A 24,992-nucleotide genomic window follows, 5' to 3' on the forward strand; every position below is an offset into this window, starting at 1 on the left:
TGAGTAGTATTCCATTGTGTCTATATACCACATCTTCCTAATCCAATCATCTGTTGATGGACATTTGGGTTGTTTCCATGTCTTGGCTATTGTGAATAGTGCTGCAATGAACATGCGGGTGCATGTGTCCTTTTTAAGGAAAATTTTGCCCAAGAGTGGGATTGCTGGGTCATCTGAGTAACTCCTTTAACAGTCTCTAATAATGGTAATAAATATCACTTATGGAGCTTTTTTTTTGCTATTTCTTGGGCCACTCCCGCAGCATATGGAGGCTCCCAGGCTAGGGGTCCAATCGGAGCTGTAGCCACCGGTCTATGCCAGAGCCACAGCTACGCGGGATCCGAGCCGCGTCTGCAACCTGCGCCACCGGTCACGGCAATGCTGAGTCGTTAACCCACTGAGCAAGGGCAGGGACCGAACCCGCAACCTCATGGTTCCTAGTCGGATTCGTTAACCACTGTGCCACGACGGGAACTCCTCACTTATGGAGCTTTTGTAGGTAATTTACATATTATTTCTAATTCCCCATATAACTCTAAAAGGTACCTAGCTTCAGCTGCATTTTAAAGTTGAGGACACTGAGGTTTAGAGAGTGAGGTATCAAGTTCATGGTTCTACCATTATAGTGGCAGCACTACACTCACATCTGTTTCATCAATGTCTTGGACACTTTCTACCCAGCACATGGCATTAGTGCTGACACTTTCTGCTTAGACGAATGTGGATGGATGGATGGCCAGGGTTGCCATGGATCCAGGTTTAGAAGAAAGAAAAACAAAGCCAAATTTGAAGTCAGAGAGTGAAGGCTCTTGCTTGGGTTATGCCTCTGCCTCCACTGAGCCAAGTTAGGAGAGTTCTCGAATGATGAGCACCTCCAGAGGCAATTAGTATGGCAAGCAGGCTTCTGGCTGGGAAAGAATTTAGCATTAGAGGCTGCAGATCAACAAGGAGGACAGAAAGCGTCTCAATCCAGAGGCAGAGTGCCCACTGGTGCAAGTTTTCTTTGTGGAAGAACTATGGTGTCATGCAGTCTTTATCTTAGTTCCTCAGATGGGGAAGGAGCGATTTACTATCTCTGAGTGCAGCTGTGACCAGAGATTGATGTGGGCTTGGTCTCAGGACCAATGCCTGCACACTGCCTGCCTTTTGGTTTGTATCCAAGGCTGCTGTTTTCTGAAAATAGAAGATGATAGTGCCTCTGACTCAGTCCTTTCACCTCATGTTCCTTCTGGTACATTTGTCCTCAAAGTATTAATCCATCTCTGATTCCTTGCTACATTCTAGATTTGCAAAATTTGCGAGGTATTAGTGAGAGATTTAAACTGTTTTATTAATCCCTGTAAGTTGGTGCCATGCGAATCAGAGGAAATATATTTCTTTCTTATGTTACCTCTTTAATGATAAACAAGGTCATGGGGCTCCGTTTATGCTCCTTTGAATAAGGTAACAGAGTTTATCAAAGTGGTTCCTTTGGGGTCCATCCCACCACAGTCAGCGGGGAGTGAGGTTCTGCCTCTGGATTAGCCTCCTTAACTCACTGTGGCTTGCTGACCCTCTCTTAACCCCCTCTTCAAGGCTTCCTCTCCACCTTCTCTCCTTCATTTTTTCTTTTGTTTGTTGGTAGAGGCATGTCGCAGCTTGAAGTGAGATCTCAGTTCCCAGACCAGGGACTGAATCCAGGCAGTAGGAGTGAAAGCACCTAGTCCTATAGGCCACCAGGAAGCACCCAACCCTCTCTCCTTTAATGACTTCCCTTTCATGGACTGCTTAAGGAGGCCTTCTTGGGGCCCACGTGACTGGAAGTGGTAATGCCACGTGTTCTCAGCAACTGCACAGGCTCCCTCTGCATCCCTGCCCCCTCCATTCTGCAGCTCTGCAGAGAGGTCCTGAGTAGGATTTTGCTTCCCCATCCCCCATCTCCTTCCTCCCCACCAGAGTGTGACACTTAATCAGAAATGAGTGCCTTCAGCTTTTTTTCATTTCAATTGATTAGACTCTGCGCATTTAATTCCCTGTGACACAAACTCTCTTAGTTGTGTGGAACTAAGCCTATTTCTCCCTGATGCTTTGAGGCTTGCATCATCCCTGATCTACCAATCCTCTGGTTGGGTAACCCTGAGCCCATCACCCTGCCTCTTTAAATTGAAGCTCTGTCCTATAGGTAGAGGTCCTTGCTCACTCTCCTCAGCTTCTCCTGGTGGTCCCCAGAATCATGCCAGGTGTGAAAGCTGGGAGTCCAAGAAGCAAAGATTCCCACTGCTCCAATGCAGGTCCCTGCAGGTGCAGAAGGTGGTACTCCTCCTGGAAGAGGAGCAAGAGCTCATCCTTGGAGGCCACCTGAAGGCAGCATCTTGGAGTCTATCTCCTCTTACCTGGGCCTGGTCTTAGGAAGCCAATGCTGGGCCTTCATTTTACTGGATAGCAGAAGAGCTACCCAGACTATATAAATCCTTGATGGAGTGTCTCTCTCCGCTACAAACAGCTCAGAAATTCTGTGGCTGAGGCTGCTCTTCCTACCAGAATTGTCTCATTATTTCAAAATTATGGTTCAGAAACCATTCCACAGGTGGAGTTTTCTTAAAATAAAGATTCCTGGGCCCTCTGCCTGAGACTGAATCAGTAGATCTAGGGTGAGGCCCAAGAATCTATCCATTTAAAGAGCAACACATCTGATTTTATGACCAAACAGATTTGGGAAGAACAAACATAAAACTCTTCTTGCGTAATTCTCTTTGTATAATGTTACGTTTCCAAAGAGTGTCAGCTGGGCAGGGTCAGCTCCTTTTCTGCAGCATAAATGACCAGCCCTCTCCAGGTGTGCTTAACAGACAGGTGTGTCAAATTCTCTCCCCCAAAGTCAGTTATTTTTATTCCAAAGAGAGGTCTACGATGAAATTGTCTTCCTAAATACAGGGAGATCTAGCTTTGGTTGGTCCTAAAGTTTGTGCAATTTGAAGAGTCCCTCTTTAAGGAAAGGAAAATCAAAGTACAAATACAAAATTAAATATAGAGCCTTAGAAGAGGCTTACACATGTGAAAAACCCAAAAGCTTAAACTTCATCACCTGAACAGCAGTTCTGCCTCTAAACAGCTTTCTCCTTCTGGAGCAAATTGAAAGAACACCCTTGCGAACATTGTCTATGCCTTCCATGTATGTCAGATGGAATGAGAAGGGGAAAAACCCCATAGAAAATAGACTATTTTGACCTAGAAGAGACTGGAGCTGAGCTTTTAACCACAACACAGTGGCATAGGCTTGGTTGGTGAGTTTGTTATGCCCTATATTCTCCGAAATTGGAGAAAGAGCAACATGGTACCTACCTTACTTTGTGACTCAGCTCCCATTTCTTCCTTCCTCCCTCCCTCCCTCCCTGTCTTTCTTTCTTTCTTTTTATTATTTTTGGATTTTTTAGGGCCACAGGTGTGGCACATGGATGTTCCATCCACCTTGTTTTAAATAGCAGAATTTCATTCTTTTTATGTCAGAGTAATATTCCATTGTCACATTCTATGTATGTGGCTCCCTTACTATTCTTTGAACATAGATGCATACCAGGCATCCTCCTGCCTCAGGACCTTTGCACTTTCTGTTTCCACTCCTAGAAAACTTTCCCTCCAATTATTTGGATGATTTGTTCTTTAGCCTTCTATGGACTTATTCAAACTTCACCTTTCCAACAAAGCTTTCTCTGACCACCCTGCTAAAATTAAATTCCTCATCCACCTCCAATCCTATGTTCGCTGAATCCCTTTCCTTATTTATTTTCCTTCAAGGCATTTGCCACCACACAACATACTATGTATTTTTGCATTTACTTTATTTATTGTCTAGCTTCCCCTTTAGAATCCATGAGGGCAGGGAATTTTGTTTAAAGCTATGTTCTCAACATCTAGAACTATACTTGGAATGTAGTAAGTGCTCAATAAATATTTGTTAAATGAAATACTGAATGAACTTTAATCAACCACTTAACCATACATAAAAAAACTGAGAATAAGTGGCTTTTTCTGGGTCTCATGGAGAGTTAAGGGCAGAGTGGAGGCAATCTCTGTAGATCAAATGCTAATGACCAGAAATGCAGGTGCTACCCCCTAGATCCCAGCTCTTTACTTACATTTGAGTTACTTCATTGGCCTCTGCCCACAGTTTCATACCTCTTTTAGGACTAGCACTTAAAGAAAGAAGGATCTACTGCAGAAATATATACCACCTCAGTCATCACACCTGAGGGAAAACCTCTGACATTCAATTTTGCTCCAAGAATAAACCTTTGAGAATTTTATTCTATACAGAATTATATTCCTGTCTGGACCTATGAAAATTAATGGCTTTTTACCAGGAAAACAAAATTGCTTGAAGGAAGACATTACATTTAATTACACAGTTGGCTTTTGTATCCACAAATGAGAAATCTATGGATACGGAGGGCGACTATATTGCACCATTTTATATAAGGGACTTGAACATCTGAGGACTTTGATATCTGCAAGGGTCCTGCAACCAATCCTCTGCTGAGGGGTGACTATATAGTGGAATATTTGAGTTATAACCTAAAAAGTTTAAACTAGTTCATTTATTTGACTAACCAACACATATTTATTGAGTGTTAATGTGTGGCAGGCATTGTTTTAGGTCCTGAGAACAGATTAATGTGACATGATCTTCAAGGAATTGACTGTCTAGTGTAATGTGGTGGGTGGGGATGGGATAAATACAGGATGTATTCGTTTTCTATAGCTGCTGTAACAAATGACCACAAATTCAGTGGCTTAAAATAATATACATTTGTACATTTGTGCTTTTATAGTTCTGGAGACCAGAAATCCAAAATGGATCTTATTTGTCTAAAATCAAGGTGTCAGGAGGCCACATGCTTCTGGAGCCTCTAGAGAAGTATCTGTTTTTTTGCCTTTTTTTTTTTTTTTTAGCTTTTAGTGGCTGTCTGTATTCTTGGCTTGTGTCCCCCTCCTCCATCTTCAGGATACATCACTCCAGTGTCTGCTTCCAAGACCATGTCACCCTCTCCCCTTACTCTGTCTTCTACTGGGTCCCTCTTACATGGGGCTCTATGATGATCGGCTCACCCAGACAATCCAGGAAAACTCCCCATCTCAAGATTCTTAACTTAATCCACTTACAAAGTCCATTTTTTCCCATGTAAGGTAACATTGCTATGTTCTGGACATTAACATCTTTGGGGGACCATTATTCGGACTACCATAGAGGGAAGTGTGACATGTGCCACAGTGGCATTAAGTACCAGGTGTTATGTGAACACAAATGACAGAGCAGGAAGGGTGGGGAGGAGGAGTAGCTTTCTTAAGTGACTCTTTAAGCTGAGGCTTGCATGGTGGCAATGGACAAGCAGGTACCACGTATAAAGGAATGTACAAGAGAAAGATGTTTTTCCTATTAATTATCTATTGCTGCATAACAAATTACTCTGAAACAGCCGCTTACAGTAATAAATGTCTGAGATCTCACATAGTTTCTGAACATCATGGATCTGGGAGAGTCTTCACTGGATGGTTCTGCCTCATGGTGCCTCATGAAATTGTTCTCAAGTGTTTTCTTGGATTGCAGTCATCTGAAGGGGTGGGAGAAGCAATATCCAAGCTCACTCTTGTGACTAGCAGGATGTTTCACTTCCTCACCATACCTCTCCATAGGGTTACTTACATGACATGGCAGCTGGCTTCCTGGAGGGCGAGTAATTCAAGAGAAAGGGAGACAGTCCCAGATAGAAGCCTTAGTCATTTATAACCTAATCTCAGAAGTGACTATGTTATTATCATTCTGTTGGTCACCCAGACCAACCCTGGTACAATGTGGGAGAAGCCTGCCAAAGGCCATGACCATCAGGAGGTGGGGATCACAGTGGACCATCTTGGAGTCTGGCTCCCACAATATTCTTGAGATGACAGGAGTTTCTCATCATTGGGTTAGAGTGTTGAGAACCTGTACTCCTGGCCTGGGAGTTTAGAGATAATCCATTTATTGATAGGGAGTACCTTGCAAGGCTTAGTCAGAGAAGTGACGTAATCAAATTGCTTCTTAGAATGATGAGAGAGTGGTAAGAATGTCTGGAGGGTGGAGCAGAGAGTAAAAGATCAGAGAGTAAGGGTGCTAGGAGGTGATGGCAATAGTGCAGGGGAGAGGGGGTGAGGCTTTGGATAAGGCAATGGTGGCCAGGAAGTTCTGAGGTGAAGGATTCAGGGCATATTCAGGAGATGAAATATTAGGGAGGCAGAGAGTGGGGGAAGGCCTCAGGGTGACTCTCAGGCTGCTGGCTTATAGGACACATAGGCAACATCAAAATACACAGCAAAGAGGACATGGTGATGTGAGAGTCAAAAAGATGCCTAAATTTGAATATATCAAGTCTGAGCTGCCTGTTATTGGACTTAAAAGGTGTAAAGATAACTAGTGGGCAGTTAGAGCAGGAAAAACTTAGTTTAGACTAACTGCAGCAAGACCTTTTTAAGCATTTTTCAAAAGGTCCTGCATTCTGGCCAGAGGAGAATGCTTCACGATCTGTGCTGGTGTTATGTCCCAACCTAAACTGAATGTCATTTTCAAGGTGCCATCCTCATATGGTTATCATCCTCGTAACTACCATTTTTTAAATGCCCTCTAGGTGTATGCACCTTAGTTCTTTATTTACTCTTCACGATAATCCAGGGAGATACATAATGGTATCATTTTATAGATGAGGAAACTGCAGTAGGCACGGCTGTTAGTCCATTTTTCAGATAAGGAATCAGGCTTAGCTGGTGTAATTAATGCTGCTTGAGGTTATATATTGAGTACATGATGGACACGGATCCCACTTCCAGATCTTTCCCCTGCAGACTCCATGCCTTTAACTGAATAGCCACCTACAATATGCTTTATAGTTTTCTTTCTTTCTTCTTCTTTTTTTTTTTTTAGGGCCCAACCTGTAGCATGTTGAGGTTCCCAGGTTAGGGGTCTAATCGGAGTTACAGCTGCCAGCCTACACCACAGCTTACTGTAACACCGGATCGTTTACCCACTGAGGGAGGCAAGGGATCTAACCCACAATCTCATGGTTCCTAGTCAGATTTGTTTCTGCTATGCCACGAGAACTCCTATATTTTGATTTCTATTTATTTATCTTGGCTGGACCTGCAGCATGTGGAAGATTCCAGGCCAGGGATTGAACCTGAGCCACAGCAGCAACCTGAGCTGCTGAAGTGACAATGCCAGATCCTTAACCTGCTGCATCACAAGGGAACTCCCTCCCAGTGTGTTTTATAAAGTTGGGGACACTTTTCCAGCAGGATCAGAGTGCAGTGGGGTGGTGATTTACAACTTGATGTGCCATAGACAGCAAATAAAGAAAGTAGGAGTGAGGTCAGAAATCCACGCACGCAGTGGAGTGGAGAAAAGGTCAAATGACCTCTTCCTGTTAAAGATGTAGAGACTTTGACCTGTTGACAATGTTTGCTAGCTCTTTCCTGGGTCTCTCTCCCAGGTTTTTTTTTTTTTTTTTCATAAATGAAAAAAATGTGAGGAATTGTTTTCATTCACTTAAAAAAAATTGTTCATTTTCTGGTTATAGGAAAGTACAGCCTCCTGCATTAGTCAGATGGCCTTTGGAGCCTGAGATAGATGCAGAGGGAGTTTCACCACAGCTCATTTTTCATTAGAAAAGAGAAAAGGGAGTGAGGGAGTGGGTGGATGAAGGATGTTAGACAGATCATGTCTTATCCTTAAAGAGTGTTCCCATAACAGCAGATAAGTTGGTCTGGAAATAGCTACCGAAACATTTCTTTATAAAAAAGTCAAATTTTTAAAAAGAGAAAAAAATGTTCCCATACCTAACATCATACTGTGGAATTAAAGAGGAGATAAAGGGGGAGTTCCTCTGGTGGTGGCTCAGTGGTAACAAACCCGGCTAGTATCCATGAGGACGCAGGTTCAATTCCTGGCCCTGCTCAGCAGGTTAAGGATCCAGCATTGCCGTGAGCTGTGGTGTAGGTCTCAAATGCAGCTCGGATCTGGTGTTGCTGTGGCTGTGGTGTAGGCCCGAAGCTATAACTCTGAGTAGACCCCTAGCCTGGGAACTTCCATATGCCACGGGTGCGGCCCTAAAAAGACCAAATAAATAAATAAATAAATGAGATAAACGGACTGGCTGTCACACCCAACTTTGTAAATGGCTTCTAGACTCTTCCTTGTCCTGGAGAAGAGCCAACCTCTGGACCTGCTTCCTGTAGATCCGAGTGTGGGAGCACAGAGTCCCACCGGCAGGCCCAAGAAAGCTCACTGCTTCTCTGCAGCTGTCTGCAATTTCCCAGAGAAGGCAAAGATAAGTCTAAACATAGACTTTCACCTTGAAATGCCATAAAGGTAATAAAACAGGGCATGGTGGGTTATGACAGGTTGCTTTGCAGTGCTCCCACTTCACGTTCTATTTGAGTTTCTAAGCAACAAGATTATTGAAACTAGAGAAGTGGGGAAGTGAGAGATGAGGGCTCCACCGTGGAGGGGCCCAGTCAGCTCTAGACATCAGAGAATGGTTTTTCTCATCTCCCTGCCCTGATATGCTCAGAACCTGGTGAGATGCCAGCCTTCAGGGATACCTGACCATATGCCACATTTTTCTGTATTATCTAGCAAGCATCGATGTTAGTAGGAAAATAGGCTCCATCCCAATTTGTTTTGATATTTATTAATTAAGTAGAGCAGCTCAGTATTTGGGGGAACCCGAAGTTGTTATTTAACTTCTGGGACACAACTTTCCCTATTGCTCATATGCCTTAGAATTTCACTGGTTCCATTTTTTTGTTTGTTTGTTGTCTTTTTAGGGCCACACCTGAGGCGTGTGGAAGTTCCCAGGCTAGGGGCCACACCTGAGGCGTGTGGAAGTTCCCAGGCTAGGGGCCGAATTGGAGCTACAGCTTACAACACAGCTCATGGCAATGCCAGATCCTTAACCCACTGAACGAGGCCAGGGATCGAACTCGAGTCCTCATGGGTACTAGTTGGATTCGTTACCACCGACCCACAGCAGGATGCCCCTGGTTCCAGTTTTGGATTTCAAAATATTAGTACTTAAGTACATTTAATTTAACTAAAACTTTTAAAATTGTAACACAATGTTTTTTACTTCTAACTTTTTCTGTACAATGGAATGTATATTCAATAAAAGGAAGAAAATGATGTAACTTCTCTGGTCTGGGTTAACAATTAATATGATGCTTAGATGCCTATCGAGATACTTTTTTTGTATTAATGTGGGAAAAATGCACAACTTCTTACAAATGAGCTACGGAAAGCAAAAACTACGTCAAGACTGCCTATCAGGAAATGAATCCACATCCCAGGAGACCGACAATAATAAAGTCAGTGCTGAATATATGAAGATTTATTTGACATGTTAACACATTACTACCACAAATTATATTACTAAGTCAGTCATGGGAAATCAGCTCAGGGCCACAAGTCAGTCAATCCACAAACAGATTCAGCCTTTAGTCTGAAACTCTTCCATCCACCACGATCACAGAAACCTTGCAGGTGTTGGATGGTCTGCCCCTTATTGGACATTAAGTTTAGACATTAGTGAATGTTAGCTGTGTAAGTCCTTAGTAACAATTTTCTGTTTGTACAACCTTCCAAGTTTTCTATGATTGTCTTTCTAATTCTATGATTATAAACTGTGCCTTTTGAAGAAATCATTTTATGACATTACTAAAATGGTCCCTGTCTGAGAGGTTTCCAGAGAACTGGAATTCCATAAGTGTGTTTCCGGTGGCCTCTGATATGTTTTGCATTTTCCCCTTTTACGGGGACACTTATAACCATCTCTTGGGAGAGGAACAACCCTAAGCCCATGTGTGGCAGGAATACTCAGGCTGGGGCTCTGTGCTTCTTAGATATGAATGGAATCCTCCATAGATGCCTCAGAACATTACTTGGACTCTAGTTTAACTCTTATTTCTCCCCCCAAATTTAGCAACTCTAAATTACAAATAATGATTCCAATCCAGTAACTCTGTTTCAATTGATGCACTTCCTTCTTCTTCCTTCTTCCAAATCCTCTGTCTGTTTTGTTTCCTTTTCTTTGATCTGATGCTTGTTTCAAATGCCGTCGTCATGGTAACTGACCTCTGCTACTCAGCCCAGAACCACCCCCACAACATGCCCCTGGGGGCACTGCCCAGTGGGCCGCTGGCCCTGCCCCCATGAGGCCTACCTCAGTATATCAGGGAGGCCTTGGCCAGCTCCTGGGTTTCTTTAAAAGCTTTTTTTTTTTTAGGAGTTCCTGTCATGGCTCAGTGGTTAACAAATCCAACTAGGAACCATGAGGTTGGGGGTTTGATCCCTGGCCTCACTCAGTGGGTTAAGGATCTGTCGTTGCCATGAGGTGTGGTGTAGGTCACAGACGTGGCTCGGATCTGGTGGTGTTGTGGCTCTGTCATAGGCTGGCAGCTACAGCTCTTATTAGACCCCTAGCCTGGGAACCTCCATATGATACAAGTGCAGCCCTAGAAAATACAAAAAAAAAGTTTGTTTTTTTTTTAGTTTTTGGTTCACACTAAAATTGAGGAGGTACAGAGATTTACCAGATACCTTCCTTCCCCCACATGTGCACAGCCTCGACTATCACCAACATCCCCCAGCAGAGGGGTACATTTGTTACAACTGGTAAACCTGCATTGACATATCCTGACTGATCAAAGTCCATGGTTTCCACTCTTGGTGTTATATATTCTATGGCTTCAGACATATATCATGACAGGTATCATACAGTGTTCTTTATTGCCCTAAAAATCCTCTGTCATTCCTCTATGCATCCCTCTCTTTTCACTAACCCTGGCAAGCACCAGAGCCATAGTTTTGCTATTTCAAAACATTATGTAGTTGGAATCATATAGTTTGTATCCTTCTCAGATTGGCTTCTTTCACTTAGTGATAGGTATTTAAGTTTCCTCCTTGTCTTTTTATGCCTTGATAGTTCATTTCTTTCAGTGTTGAGTAATATTCCATTGTCTGGATGTACTTCAGCTTGCCTTTCTTATCCACCCACTGAAACAACATTTTGGTTGTTTCAAGTTTTGGTAATTATGAGAAAATCTGCCATAAACTTCCATGTGTAGGTTTTCATGTGTATGTAAGTTTTTGATTTCTTTGGGTAAAAACCAGGAAACACAATTGCTGGATCATGTGCTAAAAGTATATTTAGTTTCTTAAGAAACTGCCAAACTATGTTCCAAAGTGGCTATACATTTTACATTCCCACCAGCAATGTATTCCAGTTGTCTACAACCTCACCAGCACTTGTCGTCAGTGTTATGGATTTTGGCCAATCAACTGAGTGTGCAGTGGGAATCTCACTGTGCTCTTAATTTGCATTTCCCTGATGACATTTTTTTTTTTTTTGTCTCTTTATGATCGCACCTGTGGCATATAGAAGTTCCCGGGCTAGGGGCTGAATTGGAGCTACAGCTGAGGTCTATGGCGCAGCGTTGGCAACACCAGATCAGAGCTGCATCTTTGACCTATGCCGCAGCTCATGGCAAGGCAAGATCCTTAGCCACTGAGTGAGCTAGGGATCGAACCTGCATCTTCAAGCATACTATGTCAGGTTCTTAGCCTGCTGAGTCACAATGATAATTCCTCTGATGTGGAATATCTTTTCTTTTCACTACAGTGTTTCTGCTGCATCTTTAAAATATCACAAACTGGTCTTAGGAATCATCCAGTATCTTGCTTGGGTAGCTGGACATCTTAGAACTTATTCAGCAGCTTGATGAATTGTTTCTTCAGAGACATAGATATCACCTAGAAATTTTCTGATAACCTTGTTTTTAAATGTTGTGGCTTGCTGAATCAAAACAGCTGAATTTGATATAATTTCACCATCATTTCCCTCAAGAATTAAGTCATTTTTCTGCACTTGGGATACTGAACAAGTAACTCCTGGCTTCATCCAAACACTTTTGAGATATTTTTCACCCAAGAAATTTTGGATTTCAGCAAGGGACCCATTCTCCTGAATAACATCATTGACAGGGGAGTGAGCATGCACAGAATCTCATCTTGCGGTGGAAGCCAGGGTGACACTCTTGATGGCGTGCTGTACATGACTACAGAAAGGGTAAGCCAGTCCCTTTCTATTTCCCTACCATTTTGTCAGCCCGGAGCATCTTCTTTCCAATGAAATAGAGTTCTGCATTGATGGGACCTTCTGCAAGTTTCCTCTGGGTCCCTTCGTAATAACGTGTCCCTTTGGAGTGATGTCAAGATTTTTCTGGAATGTGGACAGTCTACTGAGAACAATCTCATTCTATTTTTATGGCCATACCTGGAGAATGTAGAAGTTCCTGGGCCAGGGATCGAACCTGTACCACAGCAGCAACCCAAGTCACTGTAGTGAAAATGCCCATTTTACCCAAGGTCATCTAGATTTTCTCCTCTGTTATCCTCTAGGAGTCTTATAGTTTTGTGTTTTAGACCCAAATGATTTATGATGCATTTTAAGTTAATTTTTGTGAAAGACCCAAAGTCTGGGTCAAGATTAATTCCCATGTAGTATAAGTACCTTATAATAAAAAAAAAATCCTAATTTTCCCCTCCCTTTTCTTGTGTCATTGCTGTCGTTCATTTTACTTATATATCAACATACATAAGTACATGTGTGTGTGTACACACACACACAAAAGATATATACAGGAGTTACCGTCATGGCACAGTGGTTAACGAATCCGACTAGGAACCTCGAGGTTGTGGGTTCGATCCCTGGACTTGCTCAGTGGGTTAAGGATCTGGCGTTGCTGTGAGATGTGGTGTAGCTTGCAGATGCGGCTCGGATCCTGAGTTGCTGTGGCTGTGGCATAGGCCGGTAGCTACAGCTCCAATTAGACCCCTAGCCGGGGAAACTCCATATGCTGCAGGAGTGGCTCAAGAAAAGACAGAAAGACAAAAAAAAAAAAAAAAAAAAAAAAAAAAAGGAAGATATATACATAAGCATACATAATCAAATACATTTTTGCTTTTATTATTTTGAACAAACGTCTGCTGGATGAGTTAAGAATAAGAAAAACAGAGGGTTTTATTTTCCTTTTTCCTTTTTTTTTTTTTTTTTTTGGTCTTTTCTAGGGCCGCACCCATGGCATATGGAGGTTCCCAGGCTAGGGGTCTAATTGGAGCTGCAGCCACTGGCCTATGCCAGAGCCACAGCAATGTGGGATCTGAGCCTCGTCTGTGACCTACACCACAGCTCATGACAACGCCAGATCCTTAACCCACTGAGCAAGGCCAGGGATCGAACCCACAACCTCATGGTTTCTAGTTGGATTTGTTAACCACTGAGCCACAACAGGAACTCCTTTTTGTTTGTTTTGTTTTTTTGTTTGTTTGTTTGTTTTAAATTTAATTTTGCTTGGTGTTCTTGAGTTTCCTGGATCTGTGGTTTGGCATCTGATATCTTGGGGAATTCTTAGTCATTATTGTTTCAAATATTTCTTTTCTTTCTTAGTTGCTTCTCCTTTGGACAACCCCATTACACATATTTTACACCTTTTTTAGTTATCCCACACTTCTCAGATATTTTCTTTTTTCTTTTTTTTTTTTTTTTTGGCTTCATTCTTTTTCACTTTTGGAAGTTTCTGTTGTGTCCTCAGCTGAATCCAGTCTACTATTAAGCTCATCAAAGGCATCTCCATTTCTGTTGTTTGTTTGACCTCTAGCATTTCTTTTTTTTTTTCCTTAGGATTTCCATCTCTGTTTACATTGTCCATCTGTCTTTGCTGTCTGCTTTATCCATTAGATCCCTTAGCATATTGATCATAGTTGTTTTAAATTCCTGGTTTGATAATTCCAATATCTTTGCCGCATCTGTTTCTTATGTTCCTTCATAAAAAAGGTGGGTTTTGTGTTTGTGTGTGTGTCTTTTTAGTATGCCCTGTAATTTTTTCTAGGTAACTGGACATGATATACCAGGTAAAGCATCTTCTGTAAGTAGGCCTTTGGCGGTGTGGTGGTGCAGCTTGGGAAGACAGGGGAGTGCTGTAGTTCTCTCTTTAGGACTCAGTCTCTGGTTGAACCTATGCCTCTGGACTTTTAACCTCACACATATTTTTCTCCCCCCCTTAGGTAGGAAGAATGGGCTGGAGCTGAGTATTTCCCTCCACCTGGGCCAGCGAGGCTCTGATAACACCTCAGCAGGTTAGCTCTGGTTAACTAGTTTCCCCTAGGGAAAAGCCTTATTAAGAAGGACAGCTGTGCTCTGACCTATTTCAAGATGGTTCCTCTTGCTCCTCCCTTGCTGGAAGCCTTGAGATTATTCTCAGATGTTCAGTGTGAGAACCTAGTCAAGTTCCTGGAGCTAAAGCTCACAAAAGTTTGGGGGTTCCCCTAAGACTGGATCCGCATTAGTTTTTACTCTCGGACTCATCCACATGGAGCATTTAATTCATTAATTGCAGTTCGGTTTCACCTACCCTGGCACTGGTTCCCATAGTAATTCTGCTCAAGAATCTCTGCTCAGGTAAGCTGTGACCCCCTGTATTTGCCTGTCTTGCCAGTATTATGGGCAGTGGTTTGCCTGGTGTCCTCCTTTCTCTTATGAATCCTAGATGAGTTGCTTATGTTTCAGTCTGTTCAGCTTTTTATTTGTTGTTAGGACAGCATGGCAATTTTCCAAGATTGTTATATGCAGAACTGAAAATGGTGTTGCTGAGTTTCTTGCTCTGACTGGAGGAGTTTATGTATCTCCAGGTTACTTGGGTCCAAGCTGAGACATACTAAGTGCTATAAGTGGTCTTCTGCCTGGTCAGCCAGGCTCAGGAAAATCACTCACATACAGGAAAGTCTTTACTGCTCAGAAAATGTGATGGGGTCCAGCCTGAGATGAGACCTGTGTATATACAGTGGTCTCTCTGTGGGGGATTAGTTCCAGGACCTCCAGCAAATGCCAAAATCTGAGAATACATAAGTCCTGTATATAAAATTATACCATATTTGCCTATGACATACACACACATTCTCTGGTATACTTTAAATCATCTCTAGATTACTTATAATGACTAATATACTGAAAATGCTATGTAAATCATGGCTGGAGTATGGCTCATTCAAGTTTGGCTTTTGGGAACTTTCTGGAATTAAAAAAAAAATATTTTAATCCACAATTGGTTGAATTTGTGGGGTGGAACCCATGGATACAGGGCTGACAGTACAGTGTGATCCAGACAATGAGTGGTGACTGGCCAGGTAAGTAATCTTATGAGCCTCAAAAAAGAAATTCACGTTCCCAGAAATAACACCTGAAGTCCTCAGACTTTGTTATTTATATCCTCTTTACTGCATAGGTCCTTCTAATCTTAATCCTTTTGAAATTTCACTGCTTGTGGGCTACTTGGCTGGCATGGTGATCTATTGCATGGATGTGAGCTTCATGTGAACCCCTGTTCAGACGCCTCCTTTATTGTCATGAATATGCTGACCAAGAAAATGAGGGCCCAGTATCACTACCTATTCTTATTCTATTTTTTTTTTTTAGGGAATAAATTGGAGAATGGTTATTTATTTATTGTGGTCGTGTATATACATGATGTAAAAGTTACCATTTTAACCATTTACATGTATAGTTCAGAGGCATTCCCATACCCATTAAACTGTAAATCCTCATTCCTCCCACCTTCAGCCCCTGGCCACCACCATTCCACTTTCTGTCTCTATGCATTTGCTACTGTAGGTAACTCATATGGATGGAATAATATCATTACTTGTCTTTTGGTGACTGGCTTATTTCTCTGAGCATAATGTCTTCAAGGTTCATCCATGTTGTAACATGCGTCAAGATTTCCTTCCTTCTAAAGGCTAAATACTCATTGCATAGATGGACCACATTTTTTTAATCCATTCATCATTCATTGGACATTTGAGTTGCTTCCACTTTTAGCTATTGTGGATAAAGCACTAGAAACATGGATGTACAATTACCTGAGTCCTTGCTTTCAATTATTTTCAATATATCCCCAGGATTGTAGTTACTGGATGATAATTTTATTTTAAAAATTTTTTGAGGAATTGCTGTGCTGCTTTCCTCAATAACTATCCTATTTTACATTGCCTGGAAATGCATAAGGGTCCCAGTATCTCTACATTGTATCAACACTTGTTATTTCCTTTTCTTCCTAAATGGTAGTATCCATCCTAATGGTTGTAAGATGCTATCTCACTGTGGTTTTGACTTGCATTTCCCTCATGACTAGTGATATCATGCATCTTTTCATGTGTTTATTGGCCATTTGTATACCTTTGGAGAAATATCTACTCAAGTCTTTTGTTCCTTTTCTAATCAGCTTGTTGGTTTTTGAGTTGGGTCAGATATCTGCTTTTGTTGTTGTTGTTTTTTTCAGGGCCACGCCTGCAGCACATGGAAGTTCCCAGGCCAAGGATTGAATTGGAGCTGCAGCTGTGGGCCTATACCACAGCCACAGCAATGGGGATCTGAGCCTTGTCTCCGACTTACACCACAGCTCTCAGCAATGCTGAATCCTTAACCCACTGAGTAAGGCCAGGGATTGAACCCACGTCCTCATGAATACTAGCTGGGTTTCTTACCACTGAGCCACAAGAGGAAGTCTCAGAAATCTGATTTTTTAAAATGGTCTTAACAAAATGTTAAATAGTGGTTACTAGAGAATTTTTTTTTTTTTTTTTAGGGCTGCACCTGCGGCATATGGAAGTTCCCAGGCTAGGGGTCCAAATAGAGCTATAGCCGCAGGCCTACACCACAGCACACTGCAGTGCCATATCCTTAACCCACTGAGTGAGGCCAGGGATCAAACCCGCATCCTCACGGATACTAATCAGGTTCATTATGGCTGAGCTACAATGGGAACTCCTAGATAAATATATTTTTTTTAAATACTGTGAAAAAACCTGCAGAGATTAAATCCCATCAACCAGGTTGCTCTGGCCCAAGTGTTGCCAGTTCACTGCCTCTGCCTTAAGACGGGTATGAATGGCTCTGAGGGGCGTTGTCCAGAAAACAAAGCATGGTGGGAAGGACCAAACAAAGGCATTCTCTGTTTAACACACAGTGCTTTTTATTACCAAAGTCCCATTTTCTTCCTTTTTATTACCAAAGCCAAAATCCATATGCCTTACCTGTGCTCACCATGGCAATGAAAGCAAATGACAGACTTGACGTTAAGGGAGAGGCCTCACCTGGTGAGGAGTAAGAGAAAATTTCCTGTCAACTGAATGTGAAGCATGGAAGACCTTTGTCCCATTGTACAACTTTCCACAGAAGACTAGTCTTTGAAAAACACCTGTCGATTCACTGCTTGTTTACAGGAGGAGAAAATGGCACATTGATACAAAATATATAAACTACATAACTTGAGGAGACAGAAGCTGACCCCCACGCTAATCTCTTCAGGCACTGCCTGCTGTGGAGGGGGGGTTAGGGAAGGTGCTGCAAGGGGGGCTGGTGGGAAACATGTCTGTACCCCACTCCCCCACTGTCTTGCTGTGTGACCTGACTTCTGTTTTCTTCCACTATAACATGAGCTTAATAACATCTCCTTGGAGGGGCTTTTGGAAGGAGTAAGTCTTTTGAGTTGTAACATTCTGTGCAGTGCTAACCTTCAAGCTGTCCTTCTTCCAAGTCTCCCTCGTCCTGGCAAAAAGTGTGGAGATGGTTGACATTTAACCTGGAGTGCAGTCTGGGCTTCCTTGAGTGTCATCCTTGAGTACCAAGCTCCCTGGACCTTGCCTTTCTAAGGTCAATCAAGTTTTTTTGCTGCTGTAATCATTATTGTCCTTAACACTTCGACTTCTCAGCTTGCATGCCTCCTCCTGGCTTGCTGGGAGGCCACAGCCATCCCTCTCTAAGATGTCCCTGGCAAATGCCCTGCTCTGGTCAGCCAGGGTGGCCCTGATCCACACCAGGAAAGCTTAGCACTTGTCCCTGAAGCTCCTGCCCACACCCACTCAGGGCTCAGTGGTACCTCTCCACAAGGGAGTACAGTCCTCCAGGTCAAAGGCTCTGAAGGTCAAGCAAAGTACAGGCTCTTTTTTTTTGGTCTTTTTTTTTTTGCCTTTAGGGCCACTCCCTCAGCATATGGAGGCTCCCAGGCTAGGGGTCTAATTGGAGCTGTAGCCGCCAGCCTACGCCACAGCCACAGCAATGTGGGATCCGCACCGTGTCTACAACCAACACCATAGCTCATGGCAACACCGGCTCGTTAACCCACTGAGCAAGGCTGGGGATCAAACCCGCAATGTCATGGTTCCTAGTCGGATTCGTTAACCACTGTGCCATGACGGGAACTCCAAAGTACAGGCTCTTTAAAGACAGGATATATTCTCTCACAGATCCTGAGAATACGTGTGAGGACCTCCAGGAATCTTTGGATCCCACTATAGCGAGCAGTGTTCTTGGACACCCAGTGACAGAAAACAGGAGGACAGAAAAAGGCATGGCCTTACACATTCACCCCAGACCCTCTCCCAGCTGTACTAGGAGAGAACTGCCAGCTATTTCACCTTGGGCAAGTTAATCAGCATCTTGGCTTTCAATATCCTTCTGTAAAATTAGAGTCATAATATCCATCTTATTTGTGTGTGTGTGTGTGTGTGTGTGTGTGTGTGTGTGTGTGTGTGTTTTAGGGCCATATCCACAGCATATGGAAGTTCCTGGGCTAGGGGTCAAATTGGAGCTGCAGCCACCATTCTATGCCACAGCTACAGCAACTCTGGATCCTTAACCCACTGAGCAAGGCCAGGGATGGAACCTGTGTCCTCATGAATACTAGTCAGATTTGTTTCCATGGAGCCAGTTGGAGCCACTGAGCCAATATCCACCTTATCAATATGACAAGAGGGCTAAATGAGATATTAAAGTGCCTGGTGTTCAGGGATGTGGAGGAGAGTACTAGGGGCAGGGCTGGTACCAGGCAGAGGAGCAGCCTGCATGTTCTTCATCTCCAAGGAGCCAGGGTCCAAGCACTGGGCATCCTCATGCCCCCTAGTGAGTTTCCTTTTCTTGGTGGGTGGTTTCCTGAGGCATGGGAAGGTTGTGTCACCTAGAGTCAGTGTCCTCCAGCCCCCCTGACTGTCCTTTTACCTTCTCTCCCTTGTCCAAGTACAGCTCCTGGGGGTCAGCCTAATAGCCAATATTTGTCCCAGAATGGATAGCAAGATTGGGCTTCTTGCTGTGCCTTTCTCTACAAATGGCCAAAGTTATCATTATTCAGGGCTGAGCCTGTGGAGAAGATCGTGTAGCTGTGCAGATTAGGGCCATGACAAATTCATGGTTTTCAAAATCAGTTAACCCTTAATGATCCTTTTGTCACAGGCCAGCTTCTTCTCCTGTTTCCCTCAGCTGCTCTTCCAAGCCTAAAACCTTGTCCACAAGTCTCCTAACTTACCTTTGCTCCCACCCTCTGTGCACAGGCACTAGTCTCTGCTTTTCCAGGAAAACCAGTGTGTTAGGCGCCAACCTTCCTGTTCTCACCCTGTATCTTCAAAGCTGTCCACTTGGCAGCAATCACTCGCTCCTCTCCTCCAGTCTGAAGAGTCGGGAGGCCTTTCCTTCTATTCGAAGCCGTCTTTCTGTAGTGATCTCCTGTTCCTTTTGCCTCTTCTGTGTCCCTTCTCCTGGCCAAGAAGACCAATAGCCTTTTTGATTTGTGTGTGTGTGTGTGTGTGTGTGTGTGTGTGCTTTTTAGGGCCACACCTGCAGCATATGGAAGTTCCCAGGCTAGGGGTCCAATTGGAGCTATAGCTGCCAGCCTATACCACAGCCACAGCAATGCAGGATCTAGGATCTGAGCCATGTGTGCGACCTACACCACAGCTCACAGCAATGCCAGATCTTTAACTCACTGAACGAGGCCAGGGATCGAACCTGCATCCTGCTGAGCCATGATGGGAACTCCACAATTGCTTTTTTGGAATCATTCTTTTTCCTTCTTGGTCCATGTGATTGAGTTGAGTTTGACCCCACCCCAGCTCTTGCTCCAGAGAGAGCATGGGACCAGTTTGAGGCAATCAAAACACTTTCAACTTCCTGGCCATAGAAATAGGGCAGAAGTGAGCGTGTAATTGAGATCCAAGTCACTCAGAATCGGTCTAGAGACTCTTGTATGAGCCATTGAAATGTGGTTTATTTATTGTACTGAGTCCACTGGCCTTTTGGGCCATATAATGATGGAGATGGGGACACCATGTTTGCTCATGGGTGCAGGCAGCTTGAGAAAGTGGAACTAAGTGGAGGGAGAAGGAAAGACAGATGCTTGACAACATTTTGTTGAGCCTTTGGAGTCAGCCATGCATGGATTTTTTCAGTTACATGAGTTAGTTCTCTTTTTCTCTCTCTTTTTTTTTTACCGGGTATGAAACCATTTAATAAAGTGATTCTTTATAAAGAGTGCACACATGTCATAGCGCCTGCCCTTAAGAAACTTCTAAACTTTTAAGGGGTCTGAACACATGCACTTATAACTCCAGTGGGAGGGAATTTAAAAGCAGTATCTGTGCCTTTTATTTATTCTTTTTTTTTTTTCTTTTTATGGACAAACCTGCTGCATATGGAATTTCCCAGCTTAGGGGTCAGATCGGCTGTGGCTGCTGGTATATACCACAGCCACGGCAACACGAGATCCAAACCATGTCTGTGATCTACACCACAGCTCACAGCAATGCTGGATCCTTAACCCACTGAGCAAGGCCAGGGATTGAACCAGTGTCCTCATGGATACTAGTCAGTTTCCTTACTGCCAAGCCACAACACAAACTCCTTTATTCATTTATTAAAAACCCGAGTTCTCCTTTTGTACTAAGCACCATGTTACTTTGTACCAGGCACATCTGGTGGTACAGCAGTGGACAAGTCAGATCTTGTCACTGCCCTCATGGAACTTACTATAATCTATTGTGGAAACAGGTATTGCAATCTGGTGAGGTCATCAGGAGATGTGCTGACTTCTGGCTTCCAGTATTTTTCCTCCTCTCTGACCTTGCCCAGTGCCCAGCACTCAGTGCCTCAACCTCGGTGGGCTCTCATCAAGCCCATGTTCAGTGAGACCCTTGAATTCAGAATAGCCATTTCCTGGGCTGAGATGGATGGATATAACTTTGTAGAGCAAACAGTAGTGGAGATGGGAATCTGTGCCTGGATGAGGTGAGAGGTTCCTATAGCAGAGGAAAGGGAGATAAGGGTGAAAAAAAGAGGCTGAGCAAGGCAGGAGAGGTAAAACCCTAATGTGAAAGCAAGAAGGAGCTGGTCAAATCACATTTAATTTATTTATTTAATTTGGCCATGCAGGAGGCGTGCAGAAATTCCAGGGCCAGGGTCAAACCCATGCCACAGTAGCGACCTGAGCCACAGCAGTTACAATGCCAGATCCTTAACCCACTGAGCCACCAGGAAGTTATATTTTAGAAATACAGCTCTAGATGTGGTATAGGGCATGGGCTTGCGTCAGTAAAAAAAGAAGCAGGGAGACCTGTTAGAAAAACAGATACAAAGATATAGTGAGGTCTGAATCAAGGCTGTGCTATGGGGATGCAATGAAGGGGTTAATGCAGGAGATACCATTCTTAGAAAAGGGACAATGAGGAGGAGGATGACAGGAGGGAGACAGATGGAAAAGGGGTGATTTGAACACGAGCCTTCAGACTAGATCTCCTGTTGAATATTTTTCCTTCTTGGCAGTTTTCATAATCTTAATTAAATAATTATTTGTGCAATTATCTTTTAGTTTTCTTTTTCTCTTAGGCAAGTTAGGTTACTGGCGTTCCCAGCTAAAGAGGCCTGAGGAAAAATACACTCTTGGGAGCTCCCTGGTGGCTCAGTTGGTTAAGGACCTGGCATTGTAACTGCTGTGGCGCAAGTTCAATCTATGGCCTAGGAAATTCCGCATGCCTTTGGCAAAGGACCCCCCCTCCCCCGCCGAAACAAACAAACAAAAAAAAAACCCACACACTTGTACACCATAAATGTCCCTGGGAAAAGACTATGTCTGTGTCTGTGTTGTTCATTCCAGTACTTAGGACAGCGACTGTCACATAGTAAGTGCGGATTAACATTTATTAACTAACTGTACCTGTGACTGGCATTGATATCATCGCTTCACTTCACCTCCATCTTTGTTTCTTTCTTTCCCTTTTTTTTTTTTTTTTTTTTTTTTTTGCCTTTTTAGGGCCACACCCCCAGTATATGGAAGTTCCCAGGCTATGAGTAGAATCTGAGCTGTAGCTGCCTACGCCACTGCAGAAGCAACTCTGGATCTGAGCCACATCTATGACCTACACCACAGCTCATGGCAATGCCAGATCCTTAAGCCACTGAGCAAGGTCAGGGATCAAACCTTATGGATACTAGTTGTTTTTGTTACTGCTGAGCCACAATGGGAACTCCTATTTTTGTTTCTTTATAATTTTCTTTCCTAGGATTTAAGCCTCTCCCTTCCTCGGTGTATATGATCAAGTCTCTGTAATCCTAAAAATGGAAATGAGCTTATAATAACAAAACAAAAATCTTCCTTCCTTATGGTGTTTCTTTTTAGCACCCTGATCTACTTTCCCATCTCATCTGAGCTTTTCAAAAGCATAATCTTAACCCCCTGCAACCTGGCTTCTGTCCCAACTATTTCAACAGTGTCACATTCATCACTGACATGAAGGCACCTAATTAGCACTCTCTGCCAGCCACGCAATACTCTGCATGGGCAATGGCTCCCTCTTCTTCCCTAGGAGGCTGGAAGCCCCTCAGAATCCTAAACTCCACCTACTGGATCTCAGCTCAAGGCTCGTCCTTATTCTTGAAGTTCTGCCTAAAGTCTAGCCTTCCTCTAGCAGAGCATCGAGAATTTTCTTGAATTGGAATTTTCCTGAATTGGAGCCTCAGCAGCAAAACACTCTTTCTCCTTGGCCTCTGCATTTTGTCCCGGGGTGGCAACATAGGGCAGGCATCTGTTATCTGGTATGTCCTGGGCCCACATTGATGTCACATTTTGCCCTTCAGAGTTACACTAAGTGGAGGCTGGCCACTGTTGCTCAGCCTTTCCTCATGGTTCAATCATTTTCAGAGGCCAGTCTTCTAGGTCAACCCTTTAGGTATTGAACACGGACAATTCTGTGCTCCCTCCAGGGTTAGGTTAGAGATGGATATCATTTTTTTTTGAGTTATTGTACCATTACTAAAGACCATTTCGAGAATGTGGCTATTAAAGGGGGTACCTCATCAAACTGATCTAGGAGCCCCTCTGAAGATTAATCCTGCTTGGTTCTTTTGACACAACAAGTAGTGGAGAATCCAGGCATCTCAGTAGAATATTATGATTTTATCTATGTAACAAGTGAACGTGTACAAATAGCCTGAATTATTTACTTTATAGAAGCTTAAGAGATAAATGATCTTGGTTCATCCTGTTAGCTTTGGAAAACAACAGAGTTCTCCAGTGGCTCTATGCTTTTCATTTATCCATTTAGCAAACATTTGGCAAGCACCTACCACCTGCAAGGAGTTTATTATCCACATAGGGACAAAAATAATGCAGATAAACGGTTTTAATAAAACGTACCATTAAATTTCAAATAAGTTTTCTTCTGTTAAAGGCCACATGGAGCCATCAGAGTTAAGTCAACAAGTATGAGGTACATTTAATGTGGTAAAAAAACAGAATTAAACTTGGCTCCATATCAGAGTCTAGAACAGTAGCCTAGGGTGGACCCTGGGAACTAGTATTTCTGACAGTGATTCTGATGTGCCCCAAAGTTTGGACGTCATGGATCCATTTCACCCTTTGCCTTCAGACCTGGACTTGCCTTTTCAGTGTCATTTGATGGTACCTCCTTCCTAAAAATGGGTTGTCTCTTGATTCTCTAACTGCATTCCCTCTTGTTTTCTCCTATCCCTTTGGTTTTTCTGAGCCTGTGTCCCTGACTACTTCTTTTCTACCAGCCACACGTTCGTTTTCTACTGCTGCTACAACCTCAAACTTGGTTAGTTGAAATAACACACATTTGGGAGTTCCTGTTGTGGCTCAGTGGTAATGAACCCAACTAGTATCCATGAGCATGTGGGTTTGATCCCTGGCCTCGTTCAATGGGTAGGATCTGGCATTGCTGTGAGCTGTGGTGTAGGTTGCAGATGCAGCTCTGGTCCAGCGTTGCTGTGGCTGTGGCATAGCCCTGTGACTATAGCTCCAATTCAACCTCTACCTAGCCTATGAACTTCCATATGCCACGAGTGCAACCCTCAAAAAAAATTAAGAAAAATAATATATATTTGTCGTTTAATACTCTATAGGTTAGAAGTCCAACCTGGCTCTCACTGGGCTAAAACCAAGGTGTCAGCAGGGCTGAATTCTTTTCTGGAGACTTTAGGGGAGGATCCACCTCTTTGCCTTTTCCAGCTTTTAGTAGCTCTTGGCCTCCCTCCATCTTCAAAGCTGGAGTTTTTCTCTAGCATGACTGGTGGAGTTTTTCTCCTGCTGCTTTGTCCTGACCAGGCTTCCGTAGTCACATCTCTTTCCCTGACTCTCCTCCCTCCTTCCTCTTCCGCTTTTAGGGTCTCATCCCTTCCAACATCTTCAAAGCCAGTGGTGTTGAGCTGAGTCCTCATGCTGTGTCACTCTGACCTCCTCTTCTGTCTCTTGCGTTCACTTTGAAAGATTTTCATGATGAAATTGGGCCCGCTTGGGTAAGCCACAGAACTCTCCCTATTTTAGGGTCAGTGGGTGAGCAACCTTGTGGGGGATTTGGATGAGGATGTCTTTGGAGAGAGCATCCTTCTTCTGCCTCAAGCCCCTGGTTGTTGTTTTCTAGCCCTCTCTCTGCAAACTTCAGGGACCAAATAGGCCGTGTAAGTGAGTGAAGCTGGATGGAGAGATGGAGTGGTGGACTGGATGCCCCTCTTAAATGGGCAGTGGCTGATCTACTCTGGCTATTTGTTGCTATGTGAGAATGTGGTCCCAGCATTGCCAGATCTTTTGATTTT

General features: G+C 43.4%; 1 pseudogene; it reads right to left on the bottom strand.

Annotated features, from left to right (window-relative positions):
* LOC110261399 lies at positions 11,766-24,617 on the bottom strand (annotated as a pseudogene).

This window comes from Sus scrofa, chromosome 6 (assembly GCF_000003025.6).
Source record: "Sus scrofa isolate TJ Tabasco breed Duroc chromosome 6, Sscrofa11.1, whole genome shotgun sequence".
NCBI classification, from domain to species: Eukaryota; Metazoa; Chordata; class Mammalia; order Artiodactyla; family Suidae; genus Sus; species Sus scrofa.